This window comes from Phyllostomus discolor, chromosome 4 (assembly GCF_004126475.2).
Source record: "Phyllostomus discolor isolate MPI-MPIP mPhyDis1 chromosome 4, mPhyDis1.pri.v3, whole genome shotgun sequence".
Classification (NCBI taxonomy): Eukaryota; Metazoa; Chordata; class Mammalia; order Chiroptera; family Phyllostomidae; genus Phyllostomus; species Phyllostomus discolor.
Genome location: NC_040906.2, coordinates 182021188 through 182033290, shown reverse-complemented (window position 1 = coordinate 182033290; position 12103 = coordinate 182021188). Strand labels below are relative to the sequence as shown.

General features: G+C 36.9%; 1 protein-coding gene and 1 pseudogene across 4 annotated transcripts in view; both read right to left on the bottom strand.

The window, feature by feature from the left end:
• LAMA2 (laminin subunit alpha 2) overlaps positions 1-12103 on the bottom strand; it is a 516934-nt gene that overhangs the window by 410392 nt on the left and 94439 nt on the right. The window lies entirely within an intron of this gene.
• LOC114494078 lies at positions 3049-5681 on the bottom strand (annotated as a pseudogene).

Sequence of the window (12103 nt, the reverse complement as noted above, 5' to 3'; positions counted from 1 at the left end):
AGCACCAAGAACATTTTGCAACTGAGAATGAATTTATAACATGAATATCATTGAACACTTAATTTCAGAGTAAATGAAGGTTTAGAGTGGTGATGAATACACAATGAGAGACTGTCAATGGACAGAATTTCTTCTGAGTTTCATGAATAAGCAAAAATGTAGAATAAGCAAAAATGTAGCATAAGCAAAAATGTGCAGCATTATGACATTCCTTTTAAGAAAAACAAAATAGAATCCCAGCCTTAAAAAAAACCTCAAAAAATGTATGATGTTATCTTAAAACTTCCTGAAAGATTTTCTGCTTTTGGCCTTGCACAGTCTTATTTATATACTAAAAATCAACAAGCAAAGAAATAAGCAAATATCCAGAGCAAACCATCCAACAAACAAGACAACAAGAACAGCAAAACTACATAGACTCTGACTCTCAGTAATGTCTTACCAGAGAGATGGTAAGAAATTTCCTAGCATGGTTACTTTTTACTGCTGTTTCCCTTAGTGTGTAAAAGCACTGGAGAACTCTCAAAAGTATGAAATTTCTTAAACCTTGATGTTCATAAAGCTACCTGATAGGTCTTGTTGCATATTTTTGGTCCATGACCTACTTAAAATCACATTCTACAGGAGTCTTTTTCTTCTGGAAACAGAGGTAAGTAGCATCCTAAATTAGTCTTCTCTTTGTAAAACCTGCAGTCCTTAAAGAAATAACATATATTTAAGTGAAGAAACACAGCAAGCTTTTCTAGCTTTCTTCCCCTTGGCTATTTGCTGTTCTCTTGTTTCCTTATCCACAAGTTCTTATCAGAGTACAGCATACTTCCAATTACAAAAAGTCACTCATAGTTTCCTCCTGGGATAATAACACCTGTTCTTGCCTGAGCTATTCAAAGGGATGCTCAGGGCATTCTTTCTTCTACATTTTCTCTCCAAAGCTGCTGCTAATTCTGTGGCTGCAGAACTAACTATACTGTATATACTTATGTATGTGTGTTTGTAGCAAAATTACAGGACAGAACTTCTAAGCATTTAAACATTAAAATTTCCAGAATTATGTGCATTTTCTGTATAATTTTTAAGAATAACCTCCATTACATGAAGCATATATTTAATTCTACCAGCCTATGATATACTTGAAATCAATGAAAATGTAATTTCAGCATCTGAATAATTTGTCCAAAATTACTTTAACTTTTATAAAAAGAAAAGTCAACATAGAAGAGTAGTTGAGTCCTGGCTGGTGTGGCTCAGTGGACTGAGTGCAGGCCTGTGAACCAAAGGGTGGCCAGTTCAATTCCCAGTCAGGGAACATGCCAAGGTTGCAGGCCGGGTCCCCAATAGGGGGTGCGTGAGAGGCAACCACACATTGATGTTTCTCTCCTTCTCTTTGTCCATCCCTTCATCTTCTCTCTAAAAATAAATAAATTCTTAAAAAAATAAAAAAGGGTAGTTTATGCATAGGTGAAATATTTTGGAATAAGTGATAAATAAATATTTCGAAAAAATAAGCTTAACATTCAACATTTTATTTGCTGTATGAGATATTGTAATTTAGCAACCAGGCCTCCCCTATGTCAAGTGGACTATAATTCTAAAGCAGGGATTTAAGCCTTCTATATATTGGAATACAAATCCCAGCAGGTGAAGACTCAGAGTTACTAGGGCATTAAATTTGTGGTGTTTTGTTTTTTCCACGATTCAGTCATGTGAAATAAAATTTGTTCCTAAGATGGGGTTGTAGTAACAGATATAATTTGAAATAAGTGATGGACACTTTTCTATATGAGTGAACACTTCTTCTACTTGTGGCCAAGAACACTTGTGTCCCCAAATACTTGTAGCCACCTCTCTTCCAGAGCTAAGTATGAAGGTTACCTCTCTGGAGAAACGATATGGTCCCAGAGGGAAAATAAAATCTATACATTCTTGCATTTGACATTGCCTTGGTGAAACAGCTGGCTCTCCACCTAATCACCTTATGGCCCTGTCCTCACAACCCAGAGTTTTAAATCACCTTAATTAGCTCTTCAATCAGGTCCTTCCAGGATCTCAAAGTGAAAGGTTAATTGCAAATAAAAATATGGAGATTTTTTAGCAAAGCATACTTTATTAAATAAAAAATCTGAAAGGCAAAAGATTATTCAAAAGACTGATGATAACTTTCAATACAAATTTTGGAAGATAGAGTTCAAGATGTTGTCTACAAAAATATGAACTAAAGCAGGAGAAGAAAGATGATAGAGATTATCAATACAAGAAGGCCAAATCTGGCTAGTTTCAAAAAGACAAAATGGAAAAACTACTTAAATTTCATACTGACAAAATACAGATATTACCCAAACTTGAAGGAATAAATATATAGACTAAAGAAGACTACAATGTTGTATAAAGAATGATTTGAATATAGAAAAGGTATCAAAAGACTTAGAAAGTTTACTGCTCATGCAACATTTCTTAAGAAGCTATTTTACTATGTGCTCATGCAAAATGAGAAAATAAACCAAGAAAGATGAAGGTGTAGATTCCTGGACAAGGTGGTTCCACAGTACAAAAAGGTGCAGTAGGCCTGGAGAACAATAAACTCCTGGTCAGGCAGAACACAGATAAAAAAAAGTGGGACTACTTATACAGGGTGGGCAAAAGTAGGTTTATAGTTGTGAGTACACAAAATGTGCAGTTTATTCTTGTATTATTACTTATTATCACATTATTTATTTGTTTTACAACTGTAAACTTATTTTTGCCCACCCTGTATTAAAGTATTTTTGAGGAAGGGAAATAATATAACAATGACAAATAGTATAAGAAGCACATGAAGGATTAGAAACCAGGAAAAAAAATAAAGAAATTAGATTTCACAAATAAACATGAAAGAATAAATATTTAACATTAGACATTATTTGTATCATAAAAGATATATACTCTTTAAATAAAATTATGATATATTAGAGGGATTAGCAAGGAATATGGGGTATAAGAAAGGTACATTGTGATTTCTAAAAACAAAATATCAATTGAGTATCTAAAACTGATGAATGGAGAAATATGAATAGAAACCTATCATTAAAAAGTGTCAAAAGAAATAGCTAGAAATGTTAACATTAGACATCTAAGAAGAACATGACTAGAGACTGGGAAGGGGTGAGTAAATGTGTTTTATCTTATATCAAGCTTCTTAATTTTTTGTATTTATATTTGCTTTGTTTGTAAAAACTAAAAAGTGTTAGAAATCTCATTTAACCTCTTCCTTTGACTTTCGTATCACTCAATCACATAATGGAAAGAGATGCTATCAGAGACAAATGGCAGGACTTTAGGTATTTCTGTGCATATATTTAGATCTCTAAGATCCAAGGTAAGATAAATGCACTTGCTTTTATCCCCTCTTGATGCTAACCTTTTAAAAGAATCTTTAAATATCTCAGATGACAGCCATCAAAGGATGATGTTCTTTTAAAATGGTCAATTTTCCCCTTTGCTAGAATAAATGAAGTAATGGTTTAAGGGAAACCACTTCATCAATTTTAAGGCAGAAAAAATTTTCTTGTGTAAATTAACCCTCTCCAAAAACACAGGGATCCTATGTGTTCTGAACCAGGGTATTACGTGACTGGCACGTGGCCTCTGCCTAGTAAAGGGCAGCTGTTATGTTGGAGGATTCACTCACGCTGTCAGGGGTAGTGGTTGTTTGTTCCTTTTTACTACTTTATAGTATTCCTTACATGGCTAATCCACAAAATATTTATCTATGCTAATATTGATGTTATCAACAGCACTGCTGTGAGCATCCTGGGGTATGTGTTTGGTGCATAGGTACACTCATTTCTCCTGGGTATGTGTCTACTAGTGAATTGCAGGATCTTAAGAGTATGCTTATATTAACTTCAGTAGATAATGCCAAAGAGTTTTCCAAAGTGGTTCTATGTGTACTCTTTTTTTCCAGTTTCAATGAATACTTCTATTATTTGTTGAATAGATCACCAACTTCATCTCTCTCCCTCCCTACAATTGGAATTGCATCTTGTTTGCATGCTGAGTGGCAAGACAGTGACACAGCTAATCAGAGTAAGCTATTCCCAGAAAAGAATTATGCTAACAGTTTACTTTAACAGGCAAAAGATCAATATAGGCACTCTAGAGTGTACAGGTTTAGCCACTAAGAAATTCAAATGGGATCCTGAAGAATTGAGTCGAAACCAGGGTGCAGTGAAGATGACATGAAATGCTGCTATGCAGCTGTGTTAGGTGTTCCTGGGATGCATCTCTTGGCCACTAGTTGCTGAATCTTGCCACAGGGAAGATTTTAGCCAGAACCATGTAGCAATGTGGAAAACACCAAGTTGAGTTAAGGGATGCACCCAGCAACCAAAAGGCAGGAAAAGTACTAAATATTGCTGCGAGCATCCACTCCAGGAAGGACTTTACCTTCCAGGAGCTCTAAACTGGCACCACCCCCCCAGTGCTGATGTGGCTGACTCTCTCCTCCATGTCCCATTTAGTGCAACAAATAGCAGTGTTTCCACTACCTATTACGGTGATGTAGCCCCCTGGAAGAGGCTTTCACCACCTTGTCCTTGAGGGTGTTGGACCCTTGGGCAAAAGTTTACTGTTCAAATACACCCACAGGTCCATTCTATAGAATCTGCTGTGCCCTAGTGACAGCCTCAGTGTACTTCTTGCTACTCTCAGGACCATTGTCCGAGCCCATCCATCCAGGAGGTATGGCAGAGGCCACAGTGGCTTGTCCAGTCTTGACATCCTCATGAGTGATAAAGTCAACTGGCAAGGTAATCTTCACACCATTCTTCTCAGCTCTGGACATCAGATCTTTGATGATCTTGGCTCCCTCTCTATCAAACAGACAAGTGCCAATCTCCATGTTGTTGAGCACCTTAAGGAAGGTAAAAGTCATTCCACCACCAATAATCATCTCATTGACTCTGTCCAGCATATTATTGAACAGCTGGATCTTGTCTGCAACTTTAGCTCCACCCAGGATGTCCAGGAAAGGTCACTCTGGGCTTTCTAAGGCCTTGGCAAAGTAGTTTAGCTCTTTTTTCATCAGAAAACCTTTAGCTCTCTGTGGAAGATTGACTCCCACCATAGAGCTGTGGGCTGGTGAGCAGTGCCAAATGCATCATTGACATAGATACCCCCAGCTTAGAAACTGAAGCTTGGAAAGATTCTATTTAAGTTGGCTCAGCTTTAACCTAATTCCCAAAAGCATCTTTTCCCTTGCCTTCCTTCACCATAGATAAGCAATAAGTTCTCCAGCAGGATGACAGACCCAGCAGCTGGGTCAGCACAAGCTTCCTCCACTTCAGGGCCTACAGTCCTTAAGAACAGAACATCCTCACTCAGCAGAGATTTGAGCTCTACAGCAACAGCACCAAGGAGTACTTGTCATGTATGGGGACACCATCAGCCTGACCCAGGTGGCTCATGAGAACAACTGACTTGGCTCCATTGCCCAAGCAGAATTTGATGCTTGGGATGGCAGCCTTGATTCTCTGGTAACTTGTTATCTGGTTGTTCTTCATAGGAACAATGAGGTCCACTCTCATGGCAACTTACCTCCCCTTCACATCCAACTTGTCCAGAATCAGCTTGTTAGAAAGCACTGTCTTGGCAATATAGCAGCAGCAAGAGGCCAAGGGATCACACAGTGAAGGAGACAGCAGCAAATGTTTTATGTGTAATGTTAATCATAGAAAACTTTGGTTCTATTTGGTATTCAGATAATGGTTATCAGGTATAATAATTTAAAATTGTATTTGTCTTTATTGCTACTATTGTCACAGATGAAATCTTAAACAGTTCTTCTGTTAAAGAGAGGATTCTATGGCATTCAGCATTTACGCCATGAAGGGGAAAAGAACATTTTTTTGTCAAATATTGTATACCATGCAGATGACAGCACCTGATTCTTCTAAACAAACTAAAAGAAAACCTCCTGCCGACTGAAGTACAGAGAAAAGTGGTAGTTTTTCTCAGTTGGATATAAGCCTATATATAGTATATAACAGTCCCTCTTGTCTCCAATCTAAATTTCTGCTCCAATCAAAAGCTAGAATACAGAGTCCAAAAGGTGATTTTAAAATGCACATGCCTTCAAAAATAAGCAAACCCAAGATGCATAAACAACCCTGCAAGTTAAAAGGCTTTATTTTATTTCTGGCCAAGATGAAGGTGTAGGCATTTCCTTGCACAACCCTAATAAGGATCATTACTCATCTCAAAACAAAATACAACCAGAACTGCCAAAAAAATAGAACTGTATGGAAGTCCAACAACCTAGGATTGAAGAAGAAATATTCATCCAGATGATAGGAGGGGCACAGATGGGAAGCTGGAGTAGGGAGGATGTGGTGTGGCAGTGGTGGCGAACAGTGGCAGGGGTGGCTGGTGGAACAGGCAGTCCCACATTTGCCTGTGGCAGATAAAAACCAGTAGGGACTCCTGGGGAGCAAGCCATACCAGCCCCAGGCCAGACTGTGCACCCCAGGACTCCAGTGCTGAAAAAATAAAGCCTCATAACCTGTGGCTGTAAAACCAATGGGGGGCATAAGAAAGTGATAGTTCTCAGGAGAGTCCATTTAAACCCACACAATCCTAGAATGTATGCACACCCATGCATTCTGGGATTCAGCATCAGGGCAGCAACTAAAAGGGTGCCAGTAGCATACAGGAAGTGGGGGAAGTGACTGGAAACAGGGCAAGAGCCAAGCAAGTGGGATTGTTTACTCTCAGACCCATTCTCCACACATAGCTCCACAAAGCAGTAAAGAGGGTTGCCATACTCTGGCAAATACTTAAGGTTCCACCCCTTACAACATAACAGGTGTACCAAGGAAGAGTCAAAGAAGCTCTACCCAATATATAGAAATAAACACATAGAGGCTGCCAAAATGAGGAAACAAAGAAATTGGCCCAAATGAAAGAACAGATCAAAACTCAAGAAAAAGAACTAAGAGACATGGAGATAACCAAGCTATCAGATACAGAGTTCAAAATTCTGGTGACAAAGATGCTTAGAGATCTTTTTGAGCACAGCAAACATATAAGGGAAGAAATGAAGTCTACACTGAGTGAAATAAGGAAAAATCCAGATCGAACCATCTGTGAAGGGAAGGAAGCTGGGATTCAAATCAATCACTGGAAACATAAGGAAGAAATAAACAGTCAACCAGAACAGAAAGAAAAAAAACTAGAATTCAAAAAATCAAAGATAGTATAAAAAGGCTCTGGGACATCACCAAATGTGCCAACATCTGAGTTGTAGGGATGCCAGAAGGAGAAGAGGAAGAGCAAGATATTGAACACTTATTTGGAAAAATAATGACAAAAAACTTTTCTAATATGGCAAAGGAAAAAAGGACATATATGTCCAAGAAGCACAGAGAGTCCCAAACAACTTGAACTCAAAGAGGACCATACCAGAACACATCATAATAAAACTGCCAACATTTAAAGATAAAGAGATAAACTTAAAAGCAGCAAGAGAAAAGCAGAGACTAACATACAAAGGAATTCTCATAAGATTATCAGCTGATTTCTCAAACAGAACTTTGCAGGCAAGAAGGGACTGGCAAGAAGTATTCAAAGTGATGAAAAGCAAGACCTACAACCTAGATTACTCTATCCAGAAAACCATCATTTAGAATGGAAGGGCAGATAAAGTGCTTCCCAGACAGGGTAAACCTAAAATAGTTCATCACCAATCCATTAATACATGAAATATTAAAGGGACTTGTTTAAGAAAAAGAAGATAAAAAAAATTGTGAACATTAAAAGGGCAACAAACTCACAACTATCAATGACTGAATCTAAAAAAATCCCTAAGCAAACAACCACAACAGGTACAGAATCATAGATATGATGATCATTTGGAAGGTTATTAGCTGGCATGGGGAAGAGGGTGAATGGTGGAGAAGGTACAGGGATTCAAAAGCATAATTTGTAGGTTAAAAAAATAGGTAGGGGGGATGTTAAGAGTAGTATAGGACATGAAGAAACCAAAGAACTTAAAAGTAGTATCTTCCATCAATAATCATACCAACAATAAAACATAGAACATGTTTTTAAATTCTAGGCAAGGGTGTCCAAATGTTTGGTGTCTCTGGGCCACACTGGAAGAAAAAGAGTTGTCTTGGGCCACACATTAAATACACAAACACTAATGAAAACAAAAATATCTCATAATGTTTTAAATAAATTTATGATTTTGTGTTGGGTTGCATTCATACCATCCTGGGCCTCAAGCAGCCTGGCAGGCTGGGAGTTGGACACCCCTATTAAGAGCATTAGAGTTGGCAAGAATATGGTCAATAAAACTAATTATAAAGAGGAAATTATTATAAAAGTTACCACAGGAAATATAGTCAATAATGTGGTAATAACTATGTATCACATCAGGAAAGTACTAGGCTTCTGGGAGAGGTCACTTTATAAATTAAATAAATGTCTAACCACTATGTTGTATACCTGAAATTAATGTAATATTAAATGTTAACTATAATTTCAAAGAATTTTAGTAAACATTTTTTAAAAAGGGGATTTCATATCATAGCCTGATATCCTTAGATAATACTTCAAAAAGGGATGGGGATTTGCCGGTATTTAAAAAATGAGTGTGTGGTAACACTCAGCTGGCCATTCCAGGCCACAGCTTTGCATTCTAGAACCATGGCCTAATTTGTGCATAATCTCACTAAGAAGGCTGCAGTGCTAGTAAACACTGCCGTTACTTACTCAGATCTTGGACTGGCCCCTTGTTGACACCATGCCAAGGTCAAACCAGTTCCTCAAATGCTTGCTAAGATTTCTGCAGCTATTCAGGGCTTGAAAAAAAATAGTCAATAGTGCTCAAACTTGTACCTCAAACAGCTCACAGTTAAGGAATCTCTGCCAAAGGGTTTAGTGGTCACTAAGGTGTGTGGATGTGGTTTTATTGTTGACAAGATCACAGGCAAGCAGGGCATCATCGGCTATAAAGTTTGAAGGCCACACTTTCACATCTGTTTCTTTTGAGTATATTTATTTGAATGCTCTTGGGCCATTCAAATGGGATCAGATGGATATTTGAATAAAATATGTCAAAAACAATGTTTTCTGTGTAAGACACTGTTTAGAAGTTCATAATTTCTCTTGGCATCAATTTGAGTTGTCTTTTGTCTTAATAACATTAATATGGCCCTAAATGCATGTTTTTGCTTAACCTAAAATTGGAAAGGATATATGAGAATAAACCAACCTGGTACCTATATTTATGAGAATAACATTTTAATTTGAAGGTTGGAAATGCAATGTTTTATTTCCAGAAGAGGTGGGGAAAAGGGCTTGAGAAAACCAGAACTTGCCAGAGTAGGAGGAATAGTGATACCATGTACCAAAGTTAAATCATGTCAGTAAAGAGTAAAATCTGTGTAGTTTCTCTTTGCTAAAATCAGAGAAGGACCTTTTTGGCAACATTGGGATAGTTGGTGGTATTCTATATATGTCCCTTTGTAACTTCTTTAATGCTAGGGCAGTGCCATAACCTGCATTTTTAATCTAATTTTGATGTGTGCATTATTATTAATCTTTCTGGTTTTATGAGTTTTAGAACCTCTCTTTGCAAATATAAAATACTTTGTGGGTGTTTAAATTTAAAAATGAGTATAATATGATTATGTTAAAAAGGAAAGATTACCACACTTTCCTATTTATGGTAAATATTTTATATTTTATTATATATAAATAATGCATGTGTCACTGCTTCTTAATACAGCCTCCAAAATCCATATTCCACAGGCAAAAACGTAATTAGTGAGGGCTGCCCATGGCAGGTTTGAAAGTGATTTTCTTTTCATTGCCTTTTAATTCATTTCATAAGCTAAAATACATGACTAACTTCTTTGTCAGTGGAGCATTTATTTATTCTTTATGAACCATCACCTTGATAAGCCAAAACAATGCAGTTTACCCTCATTTTCCAGTGAACAAGCATAATTTACAATAGCATCTTTCCTCTAGGACAAAAGCCCATTAGCTCTAATAAAACTGCAATGATTTTGAGAGACATGTAAAAATGATAACTGGTTATTTTCAGTGAACAGTCAGAAAAGGAAGCATTCTGAAAACAAACAAAAAGCCTTCTTTATATTAAAAATAAATGTGCATTTTATTCATGACAATCCTTTTCATTGTATATATAATTATTGTATTTTTAATTACAAACTGCAGGGGTTTTGAAAAAACAAATTGAGTGATGGTATAAGAGTCTGAGGTTATTTCCAGACAGCGAGAAATAGTTTTACATAAATTAACAGTAAATTATATTATTGAATTCAAATCAGAACTACAAATAGAATAATGTCAGATGATTTATAATAATAAGTAGATTTTTATCTATATTCTATGTTTAAGAAGGCAGGTAAGTGCAAAATATAGCTTAAGAAATTTTAAATGTTCCTGCTGAGAAATAAAATATATATATATATATCCCCTAAGGGTTGTGGATGGCCAAGTTTTGAAGTACAGTGTTATCTTTGCTTTGCAGAAAGACAAGGTACAGTATGAAATTGCATGAAATGGCTAAAATTAATCCTGAGAGTTTCCAATTGAGTCCTGGGTATGAAGGAGCAAAAGGGTGTCGAATATAAGCAAATTAGAGGAGCCCAGTGCTGCCTTTGCCCCTTTTAACAAATTTTCTGTATCAGTGTTAAACCTATTCTTGTCTACACAATTTTCATATGTTAGCAGATAAAATTTATGAAAAAAATGGCATGATAAAAGAGCCTTAGAGCATTGAGAGTTCTATCTATCCATTATCTCCATCCTTGTACCACTTAAAGTGAATTACCAGGCACATGTAACAAAACTACTGAAAATAGTTTCAGAAAGAAGCCAGATTTGTTGAAAAGCTTTCCTGCTGACTCCGAAAGTCCTGAAGTAAACAGCACTTGGAGAAACAGGTGTTCCCAGAATAGGAGGTTTGAAGAGTACTTTCTGTACAGGTCTTTCGTTTGCTCAGTCTAGTTGCCAAGCACACTACTGATAACTTTGATGATTGAAGACTCAGCGACAGACAAGACACCTGGGCAAAGAGCAGGAACAGCTCCTGGACAAGAGGTGGAGCCTAACCTTATTATACGAAGGTTTGAAAAAGACAAAGTCACAGTAACTTCCTAAAGGGGGAGGGGTTGAGCTCTATGTTTCCAAATAGAACAACCAGATCTCTTTTCTCCACATGAAGAGAGCTTGTGTAGCATTTCCTGTCTCCATTAGCAGCAATGGACGTGGTTAATTTCAGTTACTCTTTAGAAAGCGGTCCTGTATGCCTTAGTAGCTGAACGCTGTATTAGTGAAGGATAATAAGAAAGAGAAGGAAGGTGTAAGAACAGTGAGTGGGTTTGCAAGTAAGGTCGGCTATTCTCCACATAAATAGGATTCAGAGTAAATCTGTGCCACATGATAACCCTATTTTTTTTATTTTTTGAGGAGCTTCTGTACTGTTTTCCATAGTGACTGTGCCACTTAACATTCCCTCCAGCAGTAAATGAGGGCTCTTTTATTCCCCACAACTGCTCCAACACTTGTTATTACTTGTCTTGTTGATGATAATGATTCTAACAGGTGTGAGGTGGTTTCTCATTGTAGTTTCGATCTGCATTTCCTCAATAGCTAGTGAAACTGAGCATTTTTCATACATCTGTTGGACATTTGTATGTGTTCTTGAGAGAAGTGTCTGTTCAGGACCTTAACCATATGACCCAACAACTCTTCCTCGGGGTATTTACCAGAAGAATTTGAAAATATTTATTCATAAAAATATATATACCCCTATGTTCATTGCAGAAGTATTCATGGGGGCCAAGACATGGAAAAAGCCAGAATGTCCTTCAACAGGTAATTGTATAAAAATGATGTGGTACAGATATACAATGGAACATGATTCAGCCATAAAAACGATGAAATAATGTCATTCCTGACGATATGAATGGGTCATGAGACTATCATGCTAAGCAAAATAAGTCATGGAAAAAGCTAAGAACTATATGATTTGACTCATATGTGTGATATAAAACTTAAAGCAACAAATAACCAACAAGACAAACAAACAAAC